The following is a 15,607-nucleotide window of genomic DNA, read 5'->3' as shown; positions in this document are numbered from 1 at the left end:
CATTGGAAAGATCTCTCTGAGGACTACGACGAAAAAGACGATTTTTATTAGAAAAATCGTTGGCGGTAGATTTCCCAAAAAACGTCGTTTAGGGCCTCAAAACGGCTCCGGAAGTTTAGGACCCGAAAAACTGCTAAAAATAGTAAACTACGCTATAATTAAGGAAACTAAAAAACTGAAAGAAACATTTGTGGGGGTCCAAATGAGATAGGTGGGTGGCCACCAACATCCACCTGGATCAAAGTACCTCTTTATTTTTGACAAGCTTGAGGAGGATAACATTTGCTTGATTATAAGCTCATCCTTCGGATGAGTGCAACTCAGTTTAAATTCGAACCCTAAAAAAGAGTGGTTCGTTCCTGGTTGTAATTGAATAGGTCCTTTACTGTTAAATTTTAACAAGTCTAGTATAGGAGAAACTCAACTTTTTTCAATTTTAGGGAGTCCAAAAAAACTTAAGAAAACTCCATGGTTGTCCTTTTTCATAAATTTGTCTCTCCCAAGCCCGAAAAATATAAAATAATACTTGAGAGAACCGCATGGTCATTACGACCAAGGAGTACTTTTCATAGGTGGTGTCTCTGATCTGAAAAACTAAAAAAGTGATCAAGGACACATCGTTTTAAAACCAATATCGAATTCGAAACGACAAAAATCCGGCAACCTTTTCGTGTTTTTACGGTCAGAAAAGGGCTGTAAGTGGACCGTCTTTTTAGTTCCGTTTTAACGAGCTTAAAAAGAGAAACTCGACAATCTTTTCATGTTTTAGGAGTCAGAAAAGAGCTTAGAGGTGACTCTAATGTTTTTTCGTCAAAAATGATCAAATTTGCCTCAAAAATCTGTTATCCTACACAAAAACCAAAACATTACTCATACCTATTTAAAATAGATAAAAATGCTTCAAAAATTACCTTTTTAAAGTGAAAAATAAACAAATTAACAATTCATTTATCCAAAAAACTTATAAAAAGGGCTTTTGTCAATTCATTTTTACCGTTTGACTTTGGAGTGAGAAAAGAGGGCTTTTGGTCAGAAACTTCCCATGAAGATTGCGGAAAATCCAACCGTTGAAATCGAACGCCATCTCCTCCAGGTAATCCACATCATCCTACTCTTTCATTTCATACATTTCAAATTGATTTTTATGGCTTTAAATTGATTTTTTGGGAGTTTTTAGGGCAAACCCGTGCACGGGGTCTGCAGGTGTAACACAGGGGACCCGTGGACCCCGACTTTTTCGCATAAGGAAAAAAGTCAGGGGTCCTCTTAAGGAAACATGTCGACCCACGCACTGTCTCTAAAAGAGAGGGTGCGAACCCCGCGCAAAGGTTTTTAAAACCTAACAAACTCAAAATTCACCCAAAGATTTGAAATTTATATATTCTAATCTGCCTTTTTATTGAATGTAGGTTACACATCATGCTTGATTGGCGGGAACGGGAGCACGAGGATGTGGATTTGGCCGCTATTAATCATCAAGCTTTGATTAATGCATTGAAGGCATGTGGTTTGTACAAATTCTGGGCCATACCCGACATGAGGGCCAAGGTGGACTTCTTGCAGTAGCTGGTAGACAGATGGAACGTACAGGATCAATGCTTCTTCATTGGTGGTCACCAGCTCGAATGGAGCCGGAAGACATTTACTTTCTGACTGGTTTGCCTAAGAGAGGTGAACATTTTATTCTATTCGGGACTAGGCGAGGTGGCCACTCTGTCGATAGCCTTCGGTTAGAGTACTGCAATGTCCAGACCAGAGACAAAGGGATAGATATCAAAACCATATCCTATCCTAAACTCAAGGTTATTGCTTTTACTATTACCAGGCTCTGCGGGAGTGCAGCACTACATGTGGCCACTAGATCCCAGATGTGGATGGCAGTAGATTGCTTTCGAGGCACCATCTTCAACTAGTTCGAGGCTGTGTTGGTTAATATAAAAGGCCAACTGACCAGAGCCAAGAACAGACAACTGAAGACCTTTGGATATGGTGCTTTAGTTGTGAGCTTTGGTTTGGAGAGGGTCCCAATGTTGGTCCCACAGCATCTTACCGTTGGAGTTGGGCTTCCTCGAGAGCCCAAACTGATGCGATGGGTCACAGTTATGGCCCGTCATCCCGAGGAGGGGACGGAAGTTGTTCGATTTACTCCTGAGTATTTTCATTGGTTAGAGAACCAAATATTTGCTATTCAGGATTTTCCTTATGCCAGGGTAGATTTTCGTGGTGACCCAGACATGGCTCTTCCACCAGGAGAGCAATGGGATGACTCAAGTAACATCATTTTTAACATTTTCTAATTTAATAATTTTATATTTTTTTTTCATCCCAAAATTGATAGTAAAAATTTTCAAATGCAGATGTAGGTCCACGGCGACCAACCACTCTTCGACCTTATGAGAGAAAAAAACCGGTTACAGTGGCACCATCCCCACAGGACGAATCCATAGAGACCTTGGCCGAGTTGGAGAGCCATCTAGAGCGACTGACAGCAGACATTCCGGAGACCACCATAGATGACATTTCTTTCCGGCTGCAGCGCTATGTGATTGGGGTCCCAGGACCTTTTAGGAAGTTCCTTTGTAGGGTGGCCCGTACAGTGGTTTCGTATCGTGATCACCACCAGTGATAGGATGATCGCTTATTGTAGACACATATGACATTTTTTTCTTTTTGTACTATCATTTTTGCCGATCATAAGGTGTTTTTCAACCTATGATTGAAGACGATGTATATTTGACACACTGCTATGGTATACTATATCATTATTACCGGCTTATCTTGTAAAACATGTTATGGAATGTTTTTAAATTTACTTGTATGATTTATTGCAAATGTCTATTTAACATTTGAGAAGCAATTGCATCTGCTAATGTGTGTAAATACCTTGGAATATGCTGATATTCAATATAATCAAAGTCAAGTTCCAAGAGACGAACTCTAAAAAATAATCTCAATAACACTGGATTTCTAATGGCACATACTCTATTAAGCTGTAATACAATGAGTTCAGAATCTAACCTTACTATCAAATTCTGAATCCCAAATGAGATGGATTCGGCTAATAACTCAATCACTACACTATACTTTGAAATGTTGTTCGTTGTTTGACCGAGGCTTACCCCATGCACAGATACCAACTCATCAGAGGGCGAATAGATAACCCAAGCTGCGGAAGAAATATTCCATGTATTACGACAAGCACCATCAGCGAAACCAATGTATGTTTGGAGAGACATCGACATTTGCAATATCAAGAGTAAAATCAAGATAAGCAGGAATGATGACAAAAACACTCTCTAAGCTAAGCACACTTTTTAATCTAAAAAACACCAGCTATAAAGAAAACTAACCTAACTAAGATATCCACACCCAGATTTAAGCATAATATCTTTTCAGGTAAAGACCATTTCTAGGTTTACCTAAAGATACCCCGTTAAAGTTTACCAATTCATAGGCCCCTTTTTCCAGCTTCCGCTTAACAACATAAGGACCATGCCACATGGGTACGAATTTTCTGGCACCTAATTTATCATTTGCTTGATCGTACAATAAGACTAGGTCTCCTTATGAAAAATTTCGAGGGGTAACATTTCGATCATACTGAGCTTTAATACGTTTGGCATGAGTTTCAATTGCTAGTGCAACATCTCATCGATTCTCATCTAGCTGAGTTAAGTATAACAAACGTCTCTCCTCTTCAGAAGTGGCTGGAAGTAATTCGATGGCCATTTGTAATGACGGGATTTCGCATTCGATGGGTAACACAACTTCCAAACCATAAACTAGTTGGAAAGGAGTTAAACCAGTTGATGTTTTTATTGAGGTTTGATATGCCCAAAGCGCTGAAAATAGCATGTTATGCCAATTTGACCTATGAATCCCAATGATTTGTCAGATCATGATAACTAGAACTTTTTTGATGGCTTCAACCAGACCATTAACCTGTGGATAATATGGAGTTGAACTATTGTGACGCAAGCCAAGTCAGTCTGTAAGTTCAGTCATCATAATATTTCGAAAATGATGCCCATGATCGGTGATAATCACTTATGGAACACCAAACCTAGCAATTATATGATTGAACACGAAAATCGCAGCAGTTTTTCCATCTGCCTCAAATGTAGACATCACCTTGGCCCACTTGGTAAAATAATCTACCACAATGATGATATACGCATGCCCCCCGGCCGAGTGAGGGTTACATGTAATAAAATCGATACCCCATTTCGCAAAAGGACCAACGGAAATTATAATATCCCAAATGCAATTCCAATTCCTAGCTATCCTGGATATCCTCCTCCTGGGGTTGGTCTCATGACCCAGGGTTTCAAGGACCCTAATCGTTAGTTACCGTTTATCGCAACTTTGGACTTTCCTGACTTGTCGCGCCTTACGAATGATCCAATAAACTATCTTCCATTTTGGCCGCCAATGCCGAATAAGTTGCCTAGTGATATTCCCAAGTTTGAAGGCAAATCAGGAGAAGACCCGTCAAACCATGTGATGACTTATCACTTCTGTTGTGCCTCTAACTCCATTTCAGATGATTCAATCCGTTTAAGGCGTTTTCAATGCACTCTAATTGGCCTTGCGGCCAAGTGGTACATTGAGTTACCACGAGCCACTTTTTATAACTTTAGTCAATTAGCTACTTCATTTTTAACTCATTTTCAGTTGCCAGTCAGATATGACAATGGCACGGAGTTATTAACTTCATTAAAATAGTCAATGTCCACTTACATTTTAGATCATATTCATGAATGGAGACGTCGACGGTGTTTAGTGAATGTTTTTATCCCGGATCAAATCTTAGCTGAATGGTTTTTCAAATCGTTATTACCAAAAATTACTGAGGATGTAGCTAAGGCGGGAGTAGTTACTGAAGAGCAAGTAATTGCTCAAGCTCAGTACCTTGACCTAGTTTATACGCAGTCGGGTACGTTACACGAGAAAATCCTCGCTCTTCACAAACAAAATTAAATAGCTGCAGCTCCTTTAGGGTCTCATGCCGCTGATGGTATGATTGGTATGGTTAATACTAAAAGTAAGAAGAAATCTTCCAAGAATTCTTCTCCTATCATAACTTTACCACCCGACAGGAGATTCTTCCGCGGAAATTTCCGCCAATATTCATGTTGTAGAGTCATCTACAACTAAATCAAAATCCGACTGTAAAAAGAAAGGGAAGAAGAAAAATAAAGCAGATAAAAGTTTAAAAGAGAAACCAGAAAAAACGAAATCTACTGATGAGAAACACAAACCTCGTTATCCTTGTCCCATTTGTGAAGAAGAGCATTTTACAAGGGACTGCCCTCATCGCGCTAAGGTTGCGAAAATCGTCAAAGGTTCCCAAACGCCTGCTATTTTGAAGGATCCTTTTCCTAGTCAAGACAGTAAGATGATAGGTTCTTCCTCGAATGCCTCTAAAGAACCCATAATGATGATGTCCCATGTTAGGATTGCGACTCGATCGCAAGATTATAGAAGTAAAAGTCTTGTTGGTGGTAAGGAAGCAAAATCTTCTAATTCGAACCCATCAACTTCAACTCCCGCTTCCGATCCACTACAGATCGAGAAACCTAACCGAGAATTACTAATCAAACCGCCCACCAAGGGTATACTTCGAAAGTTAGCTTTCAATCCACATGGGAGAGCGGCTCAAAAATATAACATTGTTGAAGATTTGGCTATTTCACCTTCAACAATGTCGACTTTGGAGGTGCTGCAATCATGTCCAGCACAGCGTAAATTGCTATTGTCGGCTATAGGAGCTATTGATGTTTAGGGCTTGAACCTTATAATTTTCGATCTAGAAAATAGTACACCTCGCTTACCTCATCAAATGGCTTTCCAGATTCCAGTGTTAGTAAAAAACAGGCCCTGCTATAGGACTGTGATTGATGAGGGAGCCTCAACGTGTATTATGTCAATTCAGTGTTGGAGAACGCTCGGCTCTCCTACACTTAATCAATCCCTGATGATTCTAAAGGCCTTTGATGGCTGTGGGTTCCATCTCTTTGGCATTCTACAGGATTTACTTATAGGGGTTGAAGGCAAAGCTGTTAATCTAGATGTGGAAGTGGTCGATGCCCCTCTGGATTACAACCTTCTCTTGGGTCGTAGTTGGTCTTACACTATGAGGGCTATTGTCTCATCGGTCTTTCGGCTTGTAAAGTTCCCTCATAATGGAAAGATCGTAACTATAGATCAGCTGACTTACTTTTTGTCCGACCCAGCCTCTTCTGAAAGTACCCAACATGTCGACAAAACAACCATCCCTTATAAAGATGTTGGAGTAGGACTAGTTAAAGAGTCTGGTTTACTGGGAACTTTTTCCTTTCCTCCTCCAAATGTATCGTCTTCTATAGCAACTATTCATATGGTTTCATCGGACACTATTGTTTATGACGATCCTTGGATCGTACCCTCTGAATCTTAGATAGATTCATTCGATGATGCTATGCCTTTGAGTCCATACGAAATTGCTTATCAGGCCGTAGAGTCGTTTTCTGACCCATGATCGGTGATAATCGCTTGTGTAACACCAAACCTAGCAATTATATGATTGAACATGAAAATCACAGCAGTTTGTCCGTCTACCTCAAATGTAGGCATCGCCTCGGCCCACTTGGTAAAATAATCTACCGCAAGGATGATAATACGCATGCCCCCTCGGCCGAGTGAGGATTACATGTAATAAAATCGATACCCCATTTCGCAAAAGGATCGACAACAATTGTAGGGTGGAGAGGAGCAGGTGGAGCGTGCATCTTTCAATACAAAATTTGGCAGTTGTGGCATTTTCGGACCGCGTTAATATAATATTTAAATAAAGATGGCCAAAAATAGCCAGCGCGCAATATCTTTTGGGCCGTGGCAAACCCAGACATATGACCGCCACACGCTCCAGAGTGATAGTCATTTAGAACCCTTTCAGCTTCCTCATGAATTAAACAACGTCGGAAAATGGAGTCCGCCCCTCGACGATAAAGTGTATCTCCAATAATTTTGAATTTTTGGGACTGGAATCGTATTTTTCGATGCTCTGATCTTGAAATTTCAAGCCGAAAGGATTGGGTTTGGAGATAAACTATGATATCCCCATACCATGGATCTAAAGTGCTGATTAGAAATAAGGATTCGATAGTAATGGGCTCCTCCATCACAATTTCTGTGTCAGCACGTGGGAAGTCACACATAAACTCCGCAAAAACTAAAGATTTCTTTGAGTTAGACTTTTCAAATTCCAAGTCAAACTCCTGCAGGATGACAATCCATTTGGAGTACTTGCCCCCTAGCAATTGTTTTGTTAGAATATATATCATAGGGTTGCAATCGAAAATTACTGTAGTTTTGTGTAGTAAAATGTAATGCGAAAACACTGGACAACTTGAATAGCTGCCAGAGCCAATTTCTCCACATGTGGGTATTTTAGCTCAGTGGGATTTAAGGTCCGACTAAGGTAATATATCACATGTTCACTACCAAATTCATCTTCCTGAACTAGGACCATCCCAATGTTGGAATGTGAAGCGGCGAGATATAAGAAGTAGTCATGGTTGTAGTTGGGCGGATGCAACAGCGGTGCATGTGTTAACATGTGTTTTAAAGCATCAAAACATTTGTCAGCTATCTCATCCCAAAAGAATGGTGTATTCTGCTTCAAAAACTGGGTGAAACCCTTAGTGATCTCAGCATAGTTAGGAATGAATCGACGTAAAAAGTTTGCCTTCCCTTGCAAACTTTGGAGTTGGCAAAGACTCGAAGGAGGAGGCAGTTTGACAATAGCTTCAACCTTCGAGGGATCGACGCGAATGCTGACTTTTGAAACAACAAACCCTAGTAACCGACCCATTTCTATACAAAAAACACACTTATGTGGATTCAACCTAATTTGATAATGCCTACACCTCATAAAGATTGCTTGTAAATGGATGAGATGATCAGCTCGATGTAATGAATGAGCAGAAAAATCATCGAGATAGGGTTGCACAATGTGCTTGATGTCATGAAACGCGTAAGACATGGCTCTTCGAAAAGTTGCCCTGGTGTTCTTGAGCCCAAAAGGTAATTTGCAGTAAGCAAATGTCACCCATGGACAAACGAAAGCCATTTTTGGTTGATCAAAAGGTAGAATATTTATTTGATTGTATCCGGAAAAACCATCCATGAAGGAAAATAATTCACTAGCGGCACAATCATCAATGATTTGATCAATATAGGGTGTTGGGTAATTGTCTTTTGGACAGGCTCTATTAATATCCCTATAATCGATAGATATTCTTATTGTTCCTTGTTTTTTATTAACAGGAACAATATTCGATACCCAATCCGCTAACGGAATTGGATAAATGAACCCTGCTTTGAGTAATTTTTCAATTTATGCTTTAATGGTAGCATCTTTTCACGGGTGGATCTGACGCAAATGTTGCCGGATGGGTTTAGCATCCGGGTAAGTTTTGATCTCATGAACAACAATTGCTAGGTCAATTCCTGGCATTTCTTCATATGACCAGGCAAACACGTCACGAAATTCTTGAAATAGGGCCTTATATGTTTGAATTTCATCTTCTGTACAAGAGGCACCTATATGAACATTTTCAACAATTCCAAGCTTAACCGAAATGTCAATAGGAAAAGTTCGAGAAATGTTTCCCAAATTTAACTCAGAATCAAGATTTTTCATTGAATTTTGAGGTTCCTTGACATATTCGGTCGAAAAAATAAATGAAAAATCATTTTCAAAACGATCGATCTCAGGTAAAAACGAAGATCTATGATGAAGATCTTCCCATTGTAAATCATCCACAAATAGGATTTCACAAATTTTCTCATCAGTGTGAACAAGTTCGGAAAACGTTATTGAATCTGAGTTCGATGTTGAAAGTGATTCGTCATGGACCACATTCATTAAGTCAATTTTGGTCGAAGAAGGGTTGAAAAACGACTATACGGCCTGATAAGCAATTTCGTATGGACTTAAAGGCATAGCATCACTGAATGAATCTATCTCAGATTCAGAGGGTACGATCCAAGGATCATCATAAACAATAGTGTCCGATGAAACCATATGAATAGTTGCTATAGAAGACGATACATTCGGAGGAGGAAAGGAAAAAGTTTCCAGTAAACCAGAATCTTTAACTAGTCCTACTCCAAAATCCTTATAAGGGATGGTTGTTTTGTCGACATGTTGGATACTTTCAAAAGAGGCTGGGTTGGACGAAAAGTAAGTCAGCTGATCTATAGTTACGATCATTGCATTATGAAGGAACTTTACAAGCCGGAAGACCGATGAGACAACAATCGTCATAGCGTAAGACCTACTACGACCCAAGAGAAGGTTGTAATCCAGAGGGGCATCGATCACATCCACATCTAGATTAACAATTTTTCCTTCAACCCCTATAGGTAAATCCTGTAGAATGCCAAAGGGATGGAACCCATGGCCATCAAAGGCCTTTAGAATCATCGGGGATTGATTAAGTGTAGGAGAACTAAGCGTTCTCCAACACTGAATTGACATAATACACATTGAGGCTCCCTCATCAATCACAGTCCTATAGCAGGGCCTGTTTTTGACTAACACTGGAATTCGGAAAGCCATTTGATGAGGTAAGCGAGGTGTATTATTTTTTAGATCGAAAATTATAGGGTTCAAGTCCTAAACATCAACAGCTCCTATAGCCGACAATAGCAATTTACGGTGTGCTGGACATGATTGCAACACCTCCGAAGGTGAAATAGCCAAATCTTCAACAATGTTATAGTTCTGAGCTGCTCTCGCATGTGGATTGAAAGCTGAATTTCAAAGTATACCCTTGGTGGGCAGTTTGATTACTAAGTCTGGGTTAGGTTTCTCGATCTGTAGTGGATTGGAACCAAGAGTTGAAGTTGATGGGTTCGAATTAGAAGATTATGCTTCCTTACCACCAACAGGACTTTTACTTCGATAATCTTGTGATCGAGTCGCAACCCTAACATGGGACATCATCATTATGGGTTCTTTAGAGGCATTCAAGGAAGAACCTATCATCTTACTGTCTTGACTAGGAAAAGGATCCTTCAAAACACCAGGCGTTTGGGAACCTTTGACGATTTTCGCAACCTCAGCGAGATGAGAGCAATCCCTTGTAAAATGCTCTTCTTCACAAATGAGACAAGGATAACGAGGTTTGCATTTCTCATCAGTAGATTCTGTTTTTTTTTGTTTCTCTTTTGAACTTTGATCTACTTTATTTTTCTTCTTCCCTTTCTTTTTACTGTCGGATTTTGATTTAGCTGTAGATGACTCTACAACGTGAATATCGGCAGAAATTTCCGCGGAAGAATCTCCTGTCCTGGAATCTGGTGAAGTTATGATAGGAGAAGAATTCTTGGAAGAATTCTTCTTACTTTTAGTATTAACCATACCAATCATACTGTCAGTGGCATGAGACCCTGAAGGAGCTGCAGCTATTTGATTTTGTTTGGGAAGATCGTGGATTTTCTCGTGTAACGTACCCGACTGCGTATAAACTAGGTCAAGGTACTCATCTTGAGCAATTACTTGCTCTTCAGTAACTACTCCCGCCTTAGCTACATCCTCAGTAATTTTTGGTAATAATGATTTGACAAACCATTTAGCTAAGATTTGATCTAGGATAAAAACTTTCACTAAACACTGTCGACGTCTCCATTCATGAATGTGATCTGAAATGTAAGTGGACGTTGACTATTTTAATGAAGTTAACAACTCCGTGCCATTGTCATATCTGACTGGAAACTGAAAATGAGTTAAAAACAAAGTAGCTAACTGACTAAAGTTATAAAAAGTGACTCGTGGTAACTCAATGTACCACTTAGCCGCAATACCAATTAGAGTGTGTTGAAAAAGACTTAAATAGATTGAATCATCTGAAATGGAGTTAGAGGCACACCAGAGGTGATAAGTCATCACATGGTTTGACGGGTCTTCTCCTTATTTGCCTTCAAACTTGGGAATATCACTAGGCAACCTATTCGACATTGGCACCCAAAATGGAAGATAGTTTATTGGATCGTTCGTAAGGCACGAAAAGTCAGGCAAGTCCAAAGTTGCGATAAACGGTAACTAACGATTAGGGTCTTTGAAACCCTGGGTCATGAGACCAACCCCACGAGGAGGATATCCAGGATAGCTAGGAATTCGAATTGCATTTGGGATATTATATCCTCCCAGAAAACCAGGATTAACTGGACAATACTGGGGTTGTTGAGGTTGTTGATATGTATATCCAGGGTATGGTTGATACTGATAGACTGGCTGTTACACAGCAGGACCGAATTGGTACTGTCCCTGGTACGGTTGATAAGTAAATTGAGGTTGACTTGTGACAACCGTACTTAGAACAGGTTGTCTTACAGGTATTTGAACCAAAGTCTAAATTGTAGGTCCAGACTGAGGTAAAGATACTTGAGGAATTGATACAGGAACAGTAGAAACCGGGGCTGTAGATACTCCAGAAGTAGGTGGGGTAGATGGAACAGATGTTGCAGCAGTTGTGGCAGTTGTTTGAGGCGGAGTTTGAGGTGAACTAGGCCCAGGCTGAGAAACTATAGAAGGTGCAGAAGTTTGAATAGTGGACTGGACAGGTTGCTGGACTAAACCAGATACTAAGGGTTGTCCAGTTTGAGATGACAACTGCACATTCGGTTGCAAGACCTGTTGAGATTGTGATGGATCCCACACTAAGTTCATTCCAGGGTATGGACCCATAGCAGGTTGAGCATACTAAGGACAATAGCTGGGTTGAGGGTAGGGTCGATAATTCAAAGGTACATTTCCAGTTCCCTGGACAAATGATTGACTGAAAGGTGGTTGGAAACCTTAGGTTTGGTACTGACCTTGGGGTTGATAACCCTGAGACACGTATTGATATTGAGGTTGATCTTGAGGTACATATTGATACTGGGGTTGACCTTGAGGTAATACTGAGTCTGGGGTTGACCCTGAGGAATGTACTATCCCGTAGGTATGTACTGTCCTTGAGGTTGCCCCCAGGCAGTAATTGGGTACCTTGAGGTTGCCCCCCAGGCGATATTTGAGGACCTTGAGGCTACCCCCCAGGCAATAACTGGCCACCTTGAGGTTGCAGATTAGGAATAGTACCTGACATCATAAGAATATCTTCTACACTTAACGGCTTAGTTCCGTTATTACTAGTTAATAATCCTTGTTCAATAGGTTGAGGAGATGCTCCCGAAAAAGTACTAGTAAGAGACTGATACCCAGAGGGAACAGAAGGACCGTCGTATAAAAAGGTTTCTAGATATTGAGAAAACATGGACAACTATCTCGACATATTTAACGGAGGATAATAACCCCTAGGTGTTGGGTGAAAAGGAATACAAGGTGGTGAAAAACTTAGTCTTGGGTTTTCCAAAAAATTGGTCAATGAAAGATACCAAGCGTCCCTTCTAGGTGGACTGTAAAAGATGGATTCACACTCCCTAAGTTCGATAACTGGTTGATTTTCAGGGATAGGGATACCTTCTTCTTCTAGAGTAACAAGTTCTTTGATAGCAATAAGTCCAGAAGGAAGATTTTGGGTAATAACTCTTTCTACCCTGGGTGAATCAGGACCACTGGAAGTTGGAGAGGCTAACCCTGATGTTGGAGTAGCAGGAGGTTCAGTTTCAGGTTCAGATATTTTAGGTTCGTCAGCTAGATCACTAGTAGACGAAAAACTACCAGTAACTTCAGAAAATGAAATAGATTGCGGATTATAATCTGCTACTAAAGCTTGGTAATCAGGATGTACAACCAAGGAAGACTCTTCTTCTTCAGGTGAGCCTACTCTACTGTCACTAGGAGTCACAAGGGCTCGTAGCCCTTCAAGCTGGCTCGGTGAAAACTCAGGAGGTTGGCCCCGAAGTCTACGGGATTTCCTCGGTAATTCAGCCACAATTAAAAAAATTTAACTACTTCACACGCAAACAAAGAAAAATCTCAATGAAAACCACCTAAAGCCTTTAAAGAACCAAATTTTTTTGAATCACATGCCTAAAGAATCTAGGAAGTCAAACCACACACAAACAGTAACTTTCCGTACTGAAAACACTAGTTGGTGATGAAATCCAACGTCGTAGAATTCAATACAGAAATGGTGGTTGGAACAGTTACCCCGGCAATCTACTTAATGAATAGACTCGCACAAGTTCCTCCACTAAACCGTCTCGAGTGAAGAGAACCCCCCAGAAATTCCAAGTGAGTCTAGCCGATGTCTGCTCCAGGTACAGTGGGATCTTCCCTCCATCGTCACCTTAGGAAAGGATCCTACAGAATATGGTCACAATGGTCACCAACGGAAACAAATATACCTGGGGGAACAGTCTACGACCCGATACGCACGTAAGGGCAGAATAACAAGCTTAGTCCCCTTGAAGGCTCCTTGACATAATCCAAGGTTTACCAACAAGTGGCCCCAGGCTCCTCAACAATGGTTAATCCGAGGTTTACCGTTTTTAATACGTGAATATCTGGCATCGTTCCCAATGAGGAAGGATTGATTCCCTCACTGGTTCGGACACGATCTCGTGCTTCTCCTTTAAGAGGAGCTTTCCCAGAGCATAGATGTAACAATTGGATTTAATCCTACCACAAGATACAGCTACTTGTTTGTTTTACTGTCTTGGAGTGTTAACTAAAACCTATTCCAAGACACTAGCCTAAGCTAGATTGGTGGAAACGGCCCTAAAAAAAATAAAAGATTACTGGATAGATTTTACTTTAAGCATTATTTTTATTGGTTTTTCTTTAAGTCAAGAGGTACGGAGATGAAACTTGTGGTGTGAAGACTCGACTCAAAATCACTAAAAATATGCACTTAAGATGAAAAACAATCCTTTCCGTTCAATGAACTTCTAGCTAAGAGAGAGTTTGAGAATGCAAATACTTGTAAAAACAACCTTTTCTTAACAACGAAATCAAAAGAAGAGATTTTGTCTTTTCCAATACACTAAAAAACGAGGCAGCTAGTTATTTTCACGAAAATTTCCCTTTTCTTTGAAATACTTCAAATGCTACAAAAACAAACTTTTCTTCAAAAGATATTTTTTTTTTGTATTTTTATAAAAAACTCAAAACTATTAACAAATCTAATCTTGAGATCTATAAACCCTTAAAAACTATTTGAAGTAAAAGCTTACAAGATTTACTTTCAAGGATGTTTTACTTAGCTATAAGCAAACTAAGGACTAATTTGTCCAGAATCACAAATTAGTCAAAAAACAATAAGCTTTTGTTTTCTTTTCTAAAAATGAAATCCAAACTTTCAACACAAGTTTTTTTCGAAGTTTTGCAAGGAGAAAAACAAGATGGATTACTCAACAAAGGCAGACTTTACCAAATGGTCAAATTCATAAGAAAACCAGTAAAAACCAAGGTGATCTGAGGTATTTAAGGCTTTCAAGCTCGGAGCTACTACGAGACCAGGATGAAAATCAAGCCCACATACAAAATTTCTAGGAATTTCACCTAAAACCCTAACGCCAATGGAATCAACCTAAGAAAAGTTCCTGACAAGTCACATGTAGATCTGGACAGAGGCTAAAAACATATAAACAAAACCTAAACTGACTAAAAGAGAAAATTTTGAGTTTTTCAAAATTTTGACAGGGTACGCAGGCATCCATTTTACACAGGTGCAGTCCCGCTCTATGTGCAAAGCAAAAGTGCGGATAAGTCCGCACTGTGCTGCAAGCAGAGGGTGCGGTCCTCTCCCAAAAGCATGAAAAAAATAAATAAATGAAGATCTACTAAATCTACCCAATTCCACACACATCAAGCCAAAAACTAGAAACAAAGACACAGTTTCTCAAGCCAAAATACAAGCAAGGAAAAAATCAAGTCCCCAGCGGAGTCGCCATTTTGTCACACGGAATGAGTCGTTCTTGCAGACAAAACTGACCTCCCTAGTATCTAATGATATCTAGCGACAATCAAACCAACCAAACTCTATCTTTCACTAAATATGCAATTTATAAATAAAGGCAAACAAGTGTTTTAGGCCTACCTTGGGTCCAGTGCAAGTTTGTAGAAGCCAAGCTCCTTTGATCCAAATGAGCTCCTTTATAAAGAATCTGCAGACACAAACAAGCACACACATTAAATAGCACCTGAAAAGACAATATAATAAAGCATATTCATCATAATGATCAAGGAATTTATGAAACAAATCACATAAGACAGTTTTTTGAGAAAAATGAATTTGATTGTATTAAATTAAATCAAAGAAGAACTTTACAACCTGTGCCTTGATGCTGTACAAGCTCCTCCCAGGGTCCAGCAAGAAGTCTCCTCTACTTTGACAAGTTTCACTCTCTTCCCAATGAAGCCAAAAGGTATGTAATCTCTCCTCTCAAGCTTAACTAGGAAGTCTCAATTCCACCAGCATTTACCCTTAAAAATGTTCACCTTCTAACCTCCCTAGCAACCAGCACACTGCCTTAATTTATAGTGCAATGGAGGGAAGTTACTAGGTCCACCTTCAAAGGGATAAGCTCCTCCTTCAAAGGGATAACTCCTCTCATCAAGGTGTTAGCTCCTTTAGTATTGGGATGCATGAACCACCTAGGAGCAAACCAT

Source organism: Pinus tabuliformis, chromosome 2_2 (assembly GCF_031772625.1).
Source record: "Pinus tabuliformis cultivar Carrire ecotype Pingquan chromosome 2_2, CPIR1, whole genome shotgun sequence".
NCBI lineage: Eukaryota > Viridiplantae > Streptophyta > Pinopsida > Pinales > Pinaceae > Pinus > Pinus tabuliformis.
Note: the sequence above shows the minus strand (reverse complement) of the source record.